Source organism: Ornithorhynchus anatinus, chromosome X5 (assembly GCF_004115215.2).
Source record: "Ornithorhynchus anatinus isolate Pmale09 chromosome X5, mOrnAna1.pri.v4, whole genome shotgun sequence".
Lineage (NCBI taxonomy): Eukaryota > Metazoa > Chordata > Mammalia > Monotremata > Ornithorhynchidae > Ornithorhynchus > Ornithorhynchus anatinus.
This window is the reverse complement of record NC_041753.1, coordinates 29,149,821-29,163,962: the sequence shown is the minus strand read 5'-3', so window position 1 is coordinate 29,163,962 and position 14,142 is coordinate 29,149,821. Positions and strand designations below refer to the sequence as shown.

The following is a 14,142-nucleotide window of genomic DNA, read 5'->3' as shown; positions in this document are numbered from 1 at the left end:
GGAAGAGGCAGTAGAGTGGTGAAAAAATGATGGGGAGACTTGACAAAATTCACACCTGATGGTTTCAACTTTGCAAACAAAAAAATTGACTTGGTCATCAGTGCTTTCTGTAGGAAAGCAGTGGATAGGGGGTGGGGCTTCAGGAGGGTGTTGATATTTCAAAAAGTTGAAAAGATTTATGGACATGGGTGACAAGGAAGGGGAAGAATGTTACAGACATATCTTCCCTCTGAAGCTCCATTACTCTGTATGTTTTTAAGTCACTTTATTTTTTTTTTCAAACAACAAGTCTGTTGTCTGGGCAGGCAGGGAGGGTTAAGATATCTGAGGATTATACCATGGAAAGGAACAGGGGTTTGGAAGCATATTATCACTGCAGAAATAATGTCCAGTAAACAGGTAAATATATAGCCCAGCCAAAACCCTCTTCACCAGCTGATTTCAATGGACACTCAATCATCACCAGATAATGACTCTCTCTGGCCCTCCACCTGATCTTACAATGGACTGGGCTGGACCTCAGAGCAGATATAGTGCTCTTGACTTAGCTCAAGGGCCTGAATCCTCTGTCCTGGAATCTTTTCTTTATGTACCGGTTTCTAGCTGGTGCAATGGCATTAAGCAATGTGGAAATAAAGGGTAGTGTATGCTTGTTTTGTGAATAGCTTGAATATTTAGCACTAGGCCGATAGCTCATGTTGCATTAGACTAAGGGGCAAATTTAATAGCTGCTACCCTGGATTGATATTCAGAGGCTTCTCTGATGGGTGACTGTACACATTCTTCATCTTCAAGTGGTGGGTGAATCTTGAGAACTAATCCTCTGACTAGACACTTGTAGATTACAAGCCTCATTGGCTCCTTTTTATAGATGGTTGTATTTGGGCGGTTTGACATTCTGAGTAGTTAATGAACTCTGAGCCTCCATGCAAACTTAAGAAACTCTGTAACACCGTACATCAAGTTCAGGCTTACCTAGGCTTTGATTTGCTCGGGAAGGGTCCCGGCCTCGACAGGTTGCTGTTTGCGACACATTCCCTGCAGAGAAGAGCTGCCTACTGAAAAGGTTGCAATTACTAAAGAGAAACATGACCAGTCATGAGGTCAAATAGAGAAGCAGAAGTAAGCCAATACCTCTATCAATATTGGGCACCTTACTGGATCTGTTCTCTGGGATAAGAATAGAAGGATAGCAATGATCCACTCATAACTCAGACCCTTTGACCCTATGGAAAATGGACTTGGGGTTCAGTTTCAAGTTCGGGGCAGACTTGTTTGGAGGGACGGGGCTTCCAAATAAACCGAGAGCAATTTGCTCACTGAAAGACCAAATGCTGATGTTTGGTTTCTAGCCAAGCATCGGCTGTCCACTGTAGGGTAATCACACAGGATATAGTTACCATTAGTCTAGTGATTTAAGAAGGCAATTTGGGGAAGAGGAGAGGAGTCATTATTTCTTCTGTTCTGATTTCATGTAAAAGGCCCTGTGTTTTCCGGAGAAAGTAAACATGAGTGAATCTTCATGGTTGACCCTGTCTCTTGAGCCCTTTTCACCCAGCGGCTTATGGGGGTGTTGTTACCACCCAGTGCTTTGAATGTATATCATCTCTACTGCCTTGAGGTCAAAGTCATTAATAATACTACTAATAATGATGATGGTATATGTTATGCACTTACTATGTGCTTAAGAGAAGCAGCATGGCTCAGTGGAAAGAGCCTGGGCTGGGGAGTCAGAGATCATGGGTTCTAATCCCGACTCTACCACTTGTCAGCTGTGTGACTTTGGGCAAGTCACTTCACTTCTTTGGGCCTCAGTTACCTCATCTGTAAAATGGGGATTGAGACTGGGAGCCCCACGTGGGACAGGGACTGTGTCCAACCTGACCTGCTTGTATCTGCCCCAGCGCTTAGTACAGTGCCTGGCACATAGTTAAGTGCTTAACAAATGCCATAATTAATTATTATTATGTGCCAAGCACTGTTCTAAGTCCTGGTGTAGATACAAGGTAATCAGGTTGTCCCATGTGGGGCTCACCATCTTAATCCCCATTTTACAGAGGAGGTAACAGGCACAGAGAAGTTAAGTGACTTGCCCAAAGTCACACAGCAGACAAGTGGCGGAGCCGAGGTTAGAACCCACATCCTCTACCAAAACCCAGGCTCTTTCCAGTAAGCCACATTGTTTTTCAAAGGGGGTACAGTGGGGAGAAGCCAGACCATTTTTTTTTCTTAATTGAATAACACATTTGTGCCTCTAAGTGGAAATGTAATACTCATAAATGGTTGTCTGTTTAAAAAAATGTTTATTTTTTCAGATATCAAATACAAGTAGACAGTTACAGCTTTTCTTTTTTAAATGTATCTCCCAGTCTGTACCACAAGATATGTGGGTGCAGCTTCACCCCAATATTTACTACACAAGTCCTACATATAATATACTTAAAAATGGCAATCTGTGAAAAAGCTTTCATTTCAGTCAAATGTGGCAGATGTTCCTTAAAAGTAAGAAACTAAAAATAAGGATAATAATAATAATAATAATAATGATGAAATAAGAAAACACACTTTCTCGGGAAGGGCTGAGGGTCGGGGGGAAACAGCACCACACTATCACTGGTACTATTTAGGCAGTACTATTATTCCTGTGCTATATTTTTGTGAATCTCATTGTAGATTTTTCTACCCTCATCACAGAGTGATATATAGCTCAGAAACTCATAAATGAGGATCAAATAGAAGCTGCTTTATGGTTCTCTACATTTAGTCTGAGGCACATTTTTTGAAAGCTTGAATTTTTTGGAAACAGAAAATATTTATAAGAATAATTTCCTTGTCTTATTCCTCTAGAGTATCTGAGTCTTTTCAAGCAAAACATTCATTTCATAAGATATATATTCATCCTTTTCTTTCTGAAGATGGTGTTAATGAGGCAACTTTGAAATCCTGTGGCATTTCCTCAGTGTTCCATAGAGTGAGGAAAAACATATATGAGTGATTAAGTGGCACATCTTCTGGCTGCTTGAAGATTCCAGATCCAGGAACTTTGCCATTCTGCAGTGGTGAGATTAACTGTTGGACCAATAGCCATGTCTTAAGTGGGAAGGATTCTTGCCCATCATCCTCGATGGTGAGAGGTGTGTTAGAGAGATCAATGAAGTGTTCTCACATCTCGCAAAGGAGATGTCCTTTGACAGTGATAAGGATGGAACCATTCCCACTCCTCGGTTTTAGTCAGTATAGCCATGTCTCTCATCAGCCTAGGAATCCTGCTAATTGTTGAGTTTAACTTATTCTTATTCCACAACATGTTTCATTAAGTATATCTTTAGCCAAGGTTGTGAGGATCTGCAAGGTGGTATTAAGATATGGCTTTTTCACTAAAAGTAGCTCTTAGATGTCTAAATTACTCCATCAAAGCAGTCTGGTGTTTTCTTCAAAAGACTGCCTAGTAGATCATATTCCAGAGAGGCAACCAATTCTTGATCACATTAGAAGAGGCAGACGGGATTTCTTGCTCTAATTAGGCTGCTTTGATATTGCCAACTTCCTTTACATGTGGTGTCATTCTCCAGGAATTTAACATTCAGCATCCTGAGTGGTTTAGATGCCACTTTGCACTATCTTAACTTTATTGTTCATAAAAACTTGGAACATCAGGTTCAGTATTAGGCACCCAATATTGGAGCAGTCAAATGAACATACTTCAAGTCTCACTGCCAGAAGGCGGCAGGGTGCTGCTGCTCAAACTGTGGGTGTATCCAAGGGGTCTTTCCCTTGTTCGGTAAGTGACCATTCATGATTACAAACTGTTTAGCACATTCACTGTGCCAAAGTAGGCCACTGCTGCTTAATTGTCCTGTTCTGTGTTGTCCAATTCTTTTTTTCCATGTTACAGTGTCACTGTCCACCTGTGCATTGAAATCCCCTATGAGAATCATCTTAATTAGCTTAATACTGCTATGAGTCTGTCCAGACCCATATAGAACCGTGCTTTCTCATTTGTATCAGTCATGGTGGGAGCATGCACCCTGATGATTGTGGCATAGTATTTCTATTTTAAAGCTAAGGTCATTACGCTCCAACAATTGCCACTGGACAGATTTGGAAGGCGTAAGACCATCAGAAAACCTGTCTATCGGCCTTCATTCAGAAGGGAAAGAACTCTCCAGAATAGGAGTATCCTGCACCTGTTTCTGTGGGCTGTCTTTCTTCAGAAAACTTTGTTTCACTTAGTGCAGGCTATTTCACCTGCAACATGTTCCAGTCACCTTATTGGATGACCCTTTCCAAAGTCGTGTAGCATCCTGATGTTCCATAAAGTAACAGAATCACAAGGTTAAGGCTCACCAGTTCTGGGCTTCTAGATGCAGGATTGGATGGGGATGGAGATTTTTACAGGCATATTTTCTAGTTGTCCTCCCCATTTGGGGTGAGCAGTATGTTCCTAAATATGGCTGCTCGATACCCAAAGTGTTGCTGAAGGGGCAGCAACCACATTTGGTAACAGAGTGATCAGCAGAGTGAACTGCCTACTTGCCTAGGACTTTTCATTAGGTTCTTCCAAAGGGGAGAGAGCTGGCTGTAGAAACTGTCATGGGGATCTCTCTACTCCCCATAGTTGGCAAGATCCTAGCCAAAGTCACGCTGGACTGACTCCTGAAGAACTCCCAGAATTTCTATGTAGCATCAGACCACAGTGGCCATAGGAGACATGATGTTTGCTGCACATCAGGTGCAGGAGAAATTCACTGAAGAACATCAAGACCTCTATATGATGTCTGTACACTAAAAACCAGCATTTGACACCATTAACAGGCCTGTTCTCTGGCAACAGCTGAAAGTTAGGTTGCCCTGAGAAGTCTATAAAGATCCTATTACTCCATGCTGATATGGCTGGTCAGGTCAGAATTGGAGGGGTCTTGTCAGATCCTTCCCCTTCACCAACACAGTAAAGCAGGACTGTGTATTAGGTCCAGGTTTGTTCAACCTATTCTATGCAGCCATGCTGGAGAGCGCAACAAGGAATCTGGAAGCTGGTGTCAGAATACGATTCCGATCCTCTGGGAAATTTTCAACTCAGCAGGCTGAGAGCATCATCAAAAGTCCTTGAATCACTCATACAGGAGTTCCTGGGGAGATGAGGAAAATGAAAGGAAACTAAAATTACCCAGGAGAGAATTGGACCCCAGATGTTAAGACCCTACGGAAGCTGAAATTACTATTACATAAAACCTCCCCCTTAAAGTTCAAATTTCAATTCCCTTCAAATTACTGGGGCAAAAGAATCCACACCTGGTAAATAAAGAAAAAGACACAGATGTACAATTGGCAGGTGAGTGTGTGTAATTTCTAAGCCTGAGCAAAACCCACAGATATTTGAAACTCAAAAAATTAAAATAAAATCAATTCCCAATCCATTTGACTGTTCACTCTTAACCAGTTCCACAGCCCTTTTGGGAGACTTAGGTCCTCAAAGTTGGATTCAAATCATTCATCCAAAGCTCCTGTACCCTGACGACTAGGTTCTAGAAGCACACACCTAAGAAGATATGCAGATGAGTGCAATCCTCAGAATTACAAAACCCTATGGAGTGACAATTAGTGTGAAGAAGACCAAGGTTCTGAACCAACTTCACTTAGCAAATCCTATAAATGACCAAGGATCAACATCAGCAATTCAGAACTCAAAGCTGCTACCTAGGCAGCAACCAATGATTGATGAGGAAACAGAACCCTGAATCAAGAAAGCTAGTGCTTCCTTGGGGAAATTTGACAGACGGCATAGCTCCAACAGGGTATTATGAGTTTTAAAGCAAACTGGTGGTATATGTGGGAATTGCAGTGCACACATTTTTTTTTTTATGACTGGATCTACCATAGATGAGATATTTGACTTCTAGAACACTTCACCAATACCATCTATGAGCAGCACTTAACATCAAGTGCACAAGACAAGATCACAAGCAGTGAGGTTCTGAGAACAAAGTCACCACCGATATCAAAGGACAGCTTTGGCGTCATACTGAGTGGGATATGTGAAGAGAATGCACTAAAGAGTTACTCTGTGGTAAGCTGAAATCTGGTATTTTAAACTGCAAGGGACAGAGAAAATGCTAGAGAAACACAATGAAGCAAATCCTAATAGATTGTGGCATGGCATTAAACAGGTGGGTGTGACAGCGGAAGACAGGTGTCAGCCTGGAGTGTGGCAATCACAAAATGGATTACTGCCTTGGAGTAGAGGTTACAGGAAGCTCGTGACACCCTCCTCCTAACCCAAAAAGGGAGAAATGAAATCACTGTTTGGCAGTAAATAACACTAGACATGATGCAGAAGTATTTGTCAGTCACACAATGGTCCATCGGTCACACTTGCCCATGTGTACATACATCGATAACAATTCTTACACTGAGCAGCATCATCCTTGAACCTGAATGATAGATATGCATATTTCACACTAAATTAACATGCTTTTTCTTCCAGGAAAAGGATTATTTTTCTTTCTGTGACTTTTACAGGTGGGTTGACCATAGATTGAAAACCAGAATATCAGAAACACAGTCCCAGGATTCCATTTATTCCTTTCTGAGGCTTATAGGAGTGAGAACTCCACCACAATGCTTTTGTAGATTTTTTTTTCTGAAACTGCCCCAGGCAACCTACCAAAATCAAGACAGTTCCAACTAAACTGGGACATATTATCAGCCTATCTGGGGTTAACTAAATACCTCTACACTAAGAAGTGTCATCTGTTTGAGGTGGGGGGTTGAAATGATTAAGACCAGTGGGTACTTGGGTAATCACATTGTGTTGCTGATGAACCAAATGGTCTCCTACACATTTTATCACTCTGGTTATAAATAAAATAATTGATTTGTATATGGATCAAGAGGTCTTTTCTTAAAGCTAGCAATTTTCTTCCATTATTTACACTCATTTTCTTCCCCCTCTCCATACTTTGTTTATCTTGCTTGAGTTAATATTCTATCTGTTGCATCTCTAAAGTCTCTTCTCTTCTGTAAACCAGCAGTATGAGATACAGATAGTCAATTTAACAGGAGTGGCATATCTCTATCCAAGAGTATGGTCATTTGGATTAGACAAATGGAAAAACATGAAAAAACTCCTTTTACACATCACACTGAATGAACAGAAATCTTGGCATATATTGGACAGAGTAGGAGAGAGAGCACGTCCCCATTGGCATAACTGGGGTAACTAAACCACCAAACCTGGGAGTGTAACCAAATGCAGCTCAAACTGGAACATATGCATACAGCCAGTGTTTAGTCATATCATGTGGCTGATTGAACTGTAGAATCTGGTTCCAGGGCTGTTCTCCAAATATGAGATCTCCTGGAAGGGTTGCACATGAAATGACTGGGAATTAAAAACTAAAGTGTAAGTAATTGGAATTATTAGAATTTGGCTGTGGTGACACATTAGCAGCAAGTTCAGACCATTTGCTTTGTTGAACACTATGAGGTTTGAGGAAACCTGGGCAGTGAGTATAATCTTGCTATTATAGTCTTCAGTACAAGAGTGTTCTCCGAGTCACTTTCTGAGCTGAAATAACATGTTCTCTCCATATTGTAATCATTTACTATTTCAGGCATTCCAAATAAACCAAAAGTCCAAACTCTACTCTCTGGAAGATTTCTTCCCATTTTTGATCATTTAAATGCTAATTTCTTCTCACAGCTCTGTGACTCTAGCAGCAGCAGCTAGAAAACAAGGGGTGAGGTTAAGCACCATCACAGAGCAATTATAAAAATCACTGTCACTTCTTGACTATCATAAATTCCAAGGAAGGGTAAAGAAAATCCTTTCCATGACCCAAGTTTGAAAAGACTTGAGTGAAAAAATGAACGTGAAGGCACAGGCCACAGAAATCTAACACTGATCACCAATCTTTCTGGTTCTAAAGGATTTGTTATAGTTCTTAAACCCTAGAAACCTCTGGTTATTAATAATCAAAGGGAACTGTTGAAGAACATTCATTTTTGGGAGCATTTGTATGTGCAAAACAGGAGAATCAGCAGCTTCAATTAAAATAAGATCCTGTCCTTTCCATTTGTAAAGGATGGTCCTGATTTGGTTAGCGTTAGCTGTCAGCTGAAAGCAACCATCCTACCATCAAGAGGCCAGGTACACACAGTTACCTCACTGGTCTGAACTTTGAAGATTTAAAAACTTTTTCAGAAGTCAAATCTGTTACCTTAGAACTAAAGTCCAAACTTTTAGGCATACAGAATTGTTTATGCAATAAAATGGGTAATTGTGTAAACATATACTACTTAACAGCTATCACACTCATCCACCATTATTTTTGTATGGCAACATGAATCACTGTTACCTGTTTTCCTACTACAACCCAGCCCACACACTTGGCTCCTCTAGTGCTAACCTACTACTTACCTCATTCTCATCTGCCTTGCTGCCGACCACTGACCCACATCCTTCCTCTGGCCTGGAACTCTCTCCCTTTTCATATCCAACAGACAATCTCTGGGCCCCCTCGAAGCCTTATTGAAGGCATATCTACTCCAAGAGGTCTTTTCCAACTATGCAGTCATTTCTTCTTCTCCCATTCCCTTTGACATCACCCTTGCACTTGGATTTGCACCCTTTATTCACCCCTCCCTCAGTCCTATAGCAATTACGTACATATCCGTAATTGACCTATCTATATTAATGTCTGTCTCCCCCTCTAGACCATAAATTCATTGTGGCCAGGAATTTCTACGAACTCTGTTATAGATTACTTGCCCAAGTGCTTAGTACAGTGCTCTGCACACTGTGAGCACTCAATAAATATGACTGATTGATTGTTCAGATCAGTAGGGTAACTGTGTAATTGGATCATTTCCCTTGAGGACTACTATTTGCCCAAACTAGACATTTGTAAAGATCACCTTTTTGGGTGTTGTTGTCAAAGGACCACTTATTATACATGCACACTGGGTTCTTATTTTGGAGCATACATAGAGCTCAGAAGAGTTAGATTAAGGTTTTGTCCATTATGGGGATTGCTTGGAATTGATTTGTAATATTGCAGCAGCAATTCTGAATTTCAAGCCAATCCAGCTAGTCAGCGAGGTCTAGTGGAAAGAGCAAGAGTCTGGTAAGCATTCAATAAATACCACCATTATAGGAGACCAGTATTCTAGTCTCAGCTCTAACACACTAAAGGACTTCAGATAAATTACTTAACCTTTCTGGGCCTCAATCTCCTCCATTTGTAAATTTTACCAGCTTCTTTCTATCTCCAGGGGATGCTGTGAGGCTAACATGTAAACTGATGGGAAAGTTCCTTGGAAAAAAATCAAGGCACAAAACAATGTCAAGTTGTAATTTTAGATCAATCAATCAATCAATCAACAGTATTTATTGAGAGCTTACTAGGTGCAGAGCACCAAGTACTAAGTGCTTAGTACTTAAATGGAGAAAGTGTTGGTTCTGTCCAGACTCGTCACATGATACAACAGGGTTATGATCCTTCCTGGAACCAGAACTTATGGAAATGTAACAGAAAGTTCCTTTACATGACACTGAAATAAGCAGTGGTCACTGCAAATAAAAATGAGACTATTATTTAGTCTGTATCAAATATTAAATGAGGATTTAAGTATTGTTACTCTTTGTAGAAGACTACAGAAGTAGAATATTGTTCTGCTGACGGTGGTAGTGGTTTTTCCACTTTAGTGAAGAATTTGTTCACTTTAGGTTGAGTAGCAGAAACTTTCTTTTCTTCATAAAACACCTGGAAGCAGGCCAACTTCTTTTTCCATTAGGGTTTTCTTCTTCAATTATGTAAGTTCATTCACTTTCTTGAAAATTGAGGCAAAAAAATTAAATCCCAAGATTTTAGTTGGGGTGGATGAAAAAATCATAACAATCTGTTTTGGCATCTTGTGATGATGTGTTGAACATTCAAAATTCAATGAGATCCTCCTTGGACATTGAATCCTCTGAATGAGATGGAATTAACTCTTTATCATTCACATCATTCATTTCTAAATTAAATGGCCTCCCCAGGTCAACAACCTCTTTGTTTACCTGCTCAGGGATTTCTTTGACACCCTGAAAAATCGGAAGAAGCTGAGGGCAGTGCTTCTCTCAAGATCCATTCATTGTCAATTGCTTAATCTAAGTCCAGGAGGGAGGTGATGGGGAGGAATTTACTTACCTGAAATGCTGGGCTGGAACATAGAGCAGGTCGTGCATATGGGTTGGGTAAGGTATCAAACAATACTGGTTGTATTTCCAGGGTGCTTGTGTCGGGGGCTCTTGTAACCTGGGGTATGCCTGTAATTAAATAATACCTTGAATAACAGTACCTCGACTTTGTGTTGCACTGCTTGATTCTCCATCTAAATGTTCCTGCTTCTTTTCTTTCTGCCTAAGAGGTTGTAGAACCACCTTTAAGCCTGGCATGATTTGTATGTCTTCCCACTATTTCTTCAGGTATTGAATTAGATTTAAGTCTCAAATTTCCAAAATCATTCAGTTGAAAATGGTCTTCCTGTTCGCAACAGATGTTGTAGCTCTTTCTATGAGTGTTATTTTGTGATTTCTCCTGGAAAAAGTTGGACCAGGGTTGAAATGGGCCTACATTTGCCATTGGTACACAGGACTGTCCCAAGTAGGGTTCAGGGAATAAAGCAACCCTGTGCCCCACCACCGGGGACAGGTGTTCAAAGAGTATATGTTCTGCTCTCACGCCCCAGGGAAACCCCCCAGTTCCTGGCAAGTGTAGGACCAGAGAGGGAGGTAAAGGGGACCATTGGTCAGAGGGTACAGGAACAAGGGGGTTCTGGGTGTTCAAGTGTGATGGCAGCACTTCATTATGGGGATTGTTTGGTATCAGTCTGTAGTGCTGCAGTAGCAACCCTGTAGTGTCCCTGTTTACAGGGGCAGGCAGGGCTCCCTAGAGCATAGGAACTAGGGTGACCTATCCTTTGGCCCTATCTTAGGAAAGGCCCTGTTGGTCATTAACTAGTGCTAATCCCCAAATGGTGAAAAAGTACATTACCTGGCTATAGAAATTCTCCAATGTACCCAAAAATTACTGAGCCCGATTTTCTCCTTGCACCATGGGGAGAATAAGCCTTCAGTCTATAAAGGGATCTCTAGAAGGACTTAAGCTGGCAGTGGTGGGAACCAATGTCCAATTCCCCCACTGATGCACACCACAAAAATATTCTACCATATCCTTGTAGGGGGTACACATCCTTAAGGGCAGGTAGCCTGGCACAAGGTGCTGGCTATTTAATGGGGGGCCATGCTCCTATTTGCTGCAACTTTTCTTCATTTCAGCTAAAAGATCTGCACTGCCAAGAGACAAATGGTCAATATAAAATTGGTTTCTCTGCAAGTAATGAGTTTACTCTTGAGGTAGGCACATGCCTGGTTCAATAGAAGACTAAGAAGAAGACTTAGAAGAAGAAGACTTTCTTGATTTAGCTCTCTTTTCCCTGGCTCCCTCTCCCTTCTGCGTCACCTAGGACTTGGTTCTGTGCCCTTTAGGTATTTAATATTTGCCCTGCCCTCAGCCCCACAACACCTATATACAGATTGTAAATCATATATTGTAAATTTTTTATTTATATTAATGTTTGTCTCCCTCTATAGACTGTATGCTCATTGTGGGCAAGGAACATGTCTGCCAACACTGTTGTATTGCACTTTCCCAAGCACTTAGTACACGGTTCTGTACATAGTGAGCCCTCAAAAAATACATTGATTAATCTATTAAGGGAGGCTGTGTCTCCTCATTTTCCCACTTAAACTCTGTCTTCCCCCTGACTTTCCCATCACTGTAGACAACACCATCCTCCCTGTCTCCCAAGCCCATAACTGACATTTTCTTTAACACATCTCTCTCATTCAACCCACTTAGTCAATCTGTCACCAAATCTTGTTGGTTCTACATTCTAGTTCCACCCATTTTTCTCAGCATCAAACAGAAACTCCTTACCATCAGTTTTAAGGCACTCAATCAGCTAACAACCTTCTATCTTATCTCAGTGATCTCCTACTACAACCCAACCAGTAAATTTACCAGACCTCTCAATCTAATCTATCCCATGGCTGACCCCTTGCCCACACCTTCCTTCTGGCCTGGAACTCCCTCCCCTTTTACATATGACAGACCACCTCTCTCCCTACCTTCAAATCCCACCTAAAATCACATCCCCTCTAAGAGGCTTTCTAATAATAATAATAATGGTGGTATTTGTAAAGCTCTTACTATGTGCTGAGCACTTTTCTAAGCACTGGGGTAGATAAAGGGTAATCAGGTTGTCCCACGTGAGGCTCACAGTCTTAATCCCCATTTTACAGATGAGGTCATTGAGGCACAAAAGATGTGAAGTGACTTGTCCACAGTCCAGAGTGGTGGTTTATCATGTATGAAGGGGAGGAAGTTTCAGAGGGAGAATGTGTGTTTCTAAATTCCATTTCAAAATCTTTACTTTCAAAGTGCCATTTTATGTTATGTCTTGCAAACTAAGAGGAAAGAGAAGAAAGCAGAAAATATAGCTTTCCTTCTGTTTCACTATTTTTATTTTATTTTGAAAATACATTAATTCATGTTCAGGACACTTTTTCAGAAGTGACGAGCTTTAATTTTGTACAATTGATTGTCACCATGAGAAAGACATGAATGGATCTTGAGAGAAGCACTGCCCTCAGCTTCTTCCGATTTTTCAGGGTGTCAAAGAAATCCCTGAGCAGGTAAACAAAGAGGTTGTTGACCTGGGGAGGCCATTTAATTTAGAAATGGATGATGTGAATGATAAAGAGTTAAGTTACAGATAATAATAATAATAATAATGTTGGTATTCGTTAAGCGCTTACTATGTGCCGAGCACTGTTCTAAGCGCTGGGGTAGATATGGTAACTGAGGCACCGAGAAGTTAAGTATCTCACCCAAAGTCACATAGCTGACAGGTGGTGGAGCTGGGATTAGAACCCATGACCTCTGACTCCTAAGCCCGTGCTCTTTCTACTGAGCCACGCTCTTCATTTCCCCACCCCTCTCTCCCCTCTGTGTTGCTTATGCAGTAGGATCTGTACCCTTTAAGCAGTGAAACTCACCCTGAGCCCCACAACAATTACTCCATAATTTATTTTAATGTCTGCCTCGAGACTGTAAGTTCCTCACGGGCAGGAATCATACCTACCATTTTTTTTTAATGGTACTTGTTAAGTGCTTACTGTGTGCCAGGTACTGGATTAAGCACTAGGCTAGAAACAAGATGATCAGGGTGGACAAAGTCCCTGTCTCATATGGGGCTCACAACCTAAGTGGCAGGGAAAACAGGTATTGAATCCCCATTATACAGTTGACAAAATTGAGGCACAGAGAAGTTAAGTGACTTATCCAAGGTCACACAGCAGGCAAGTGGAAGAGCTGGGTTTAAAATTGAAGTCCTCTGACTCCCAGGCCTATGTTTTTACCCTAGGCCACACTGCTTCCCTATTCATTTGTGCTTTCATAGCATGCAAAGAAGTAGACTTGATTCTGCCACAGCATTGATCCACCTCAGAATGGCCCCATGTGGAACACTGGGGACGGGGGAAAAACTGGTTTGCATTCCCTCTGATCCAATTTCTTGGCTTTCTTCAGGGACATGTGAGGTTCCCATCATCTTCACCAAGCTGCGGAGTGAGCTGGAGCAGCTCTCATTCCTTCCCACCCCTCCTGTGATGACCGTCCTCTGCCACTACTCTCTTCACCCCCTACCCCCACCTCCACCCCCGCTTCACTGGACAATACCACTGAACACCTTCTTCTCTGCTAGCTGACACTTCCATGGTTTTAAATGCCATCCCTCATCCCTCAACCTGCACCGATGCAGCAATGATAGTGTTAAATATCATTCTTCCACTCCCCTAACACACATTTCCTTCCTGTTCTAGAGTACTGTCCTGACTAGAATACTTACCTCAACACTAGAAATCCGTGGTTCTGGATCATAAATGAGTGTCAAATTTAATACATAATTATTTCCCCTAGCAGGAGAGTGTGTCACAAATATTGCACCTCAGAATCCACAGATTAAGCCAATAGTGGAGGAGAGGTTCCTTGGAAAAACATCAATGCCAAAAGCTCCAGGCATCAACGTACTCAGCCA

General features: G+C 41.5%; 1 protein-coding gene across 1 annotated transcript in view; it reads right to left on the bottom strand.

Moving 5' to 3' along the window:
• Positions 1–2,293: 2,293 nt before the first annotated feature.
• PRR16 (proline rich 16) overlaps positions 2,294–14,142 on the bottom strand; it is a 219,002-nt gene continuing 207,153 nt past the window's right edge. The window contains exon 3 of the mRNA XM_029056367.2: positions 2,294–5,129. The gene's annotated coding sequence lies outside the window, so the exon portion shown is untranslated. The remainder of the gene's footprint in view (positions 5,130–14,142) is intronic.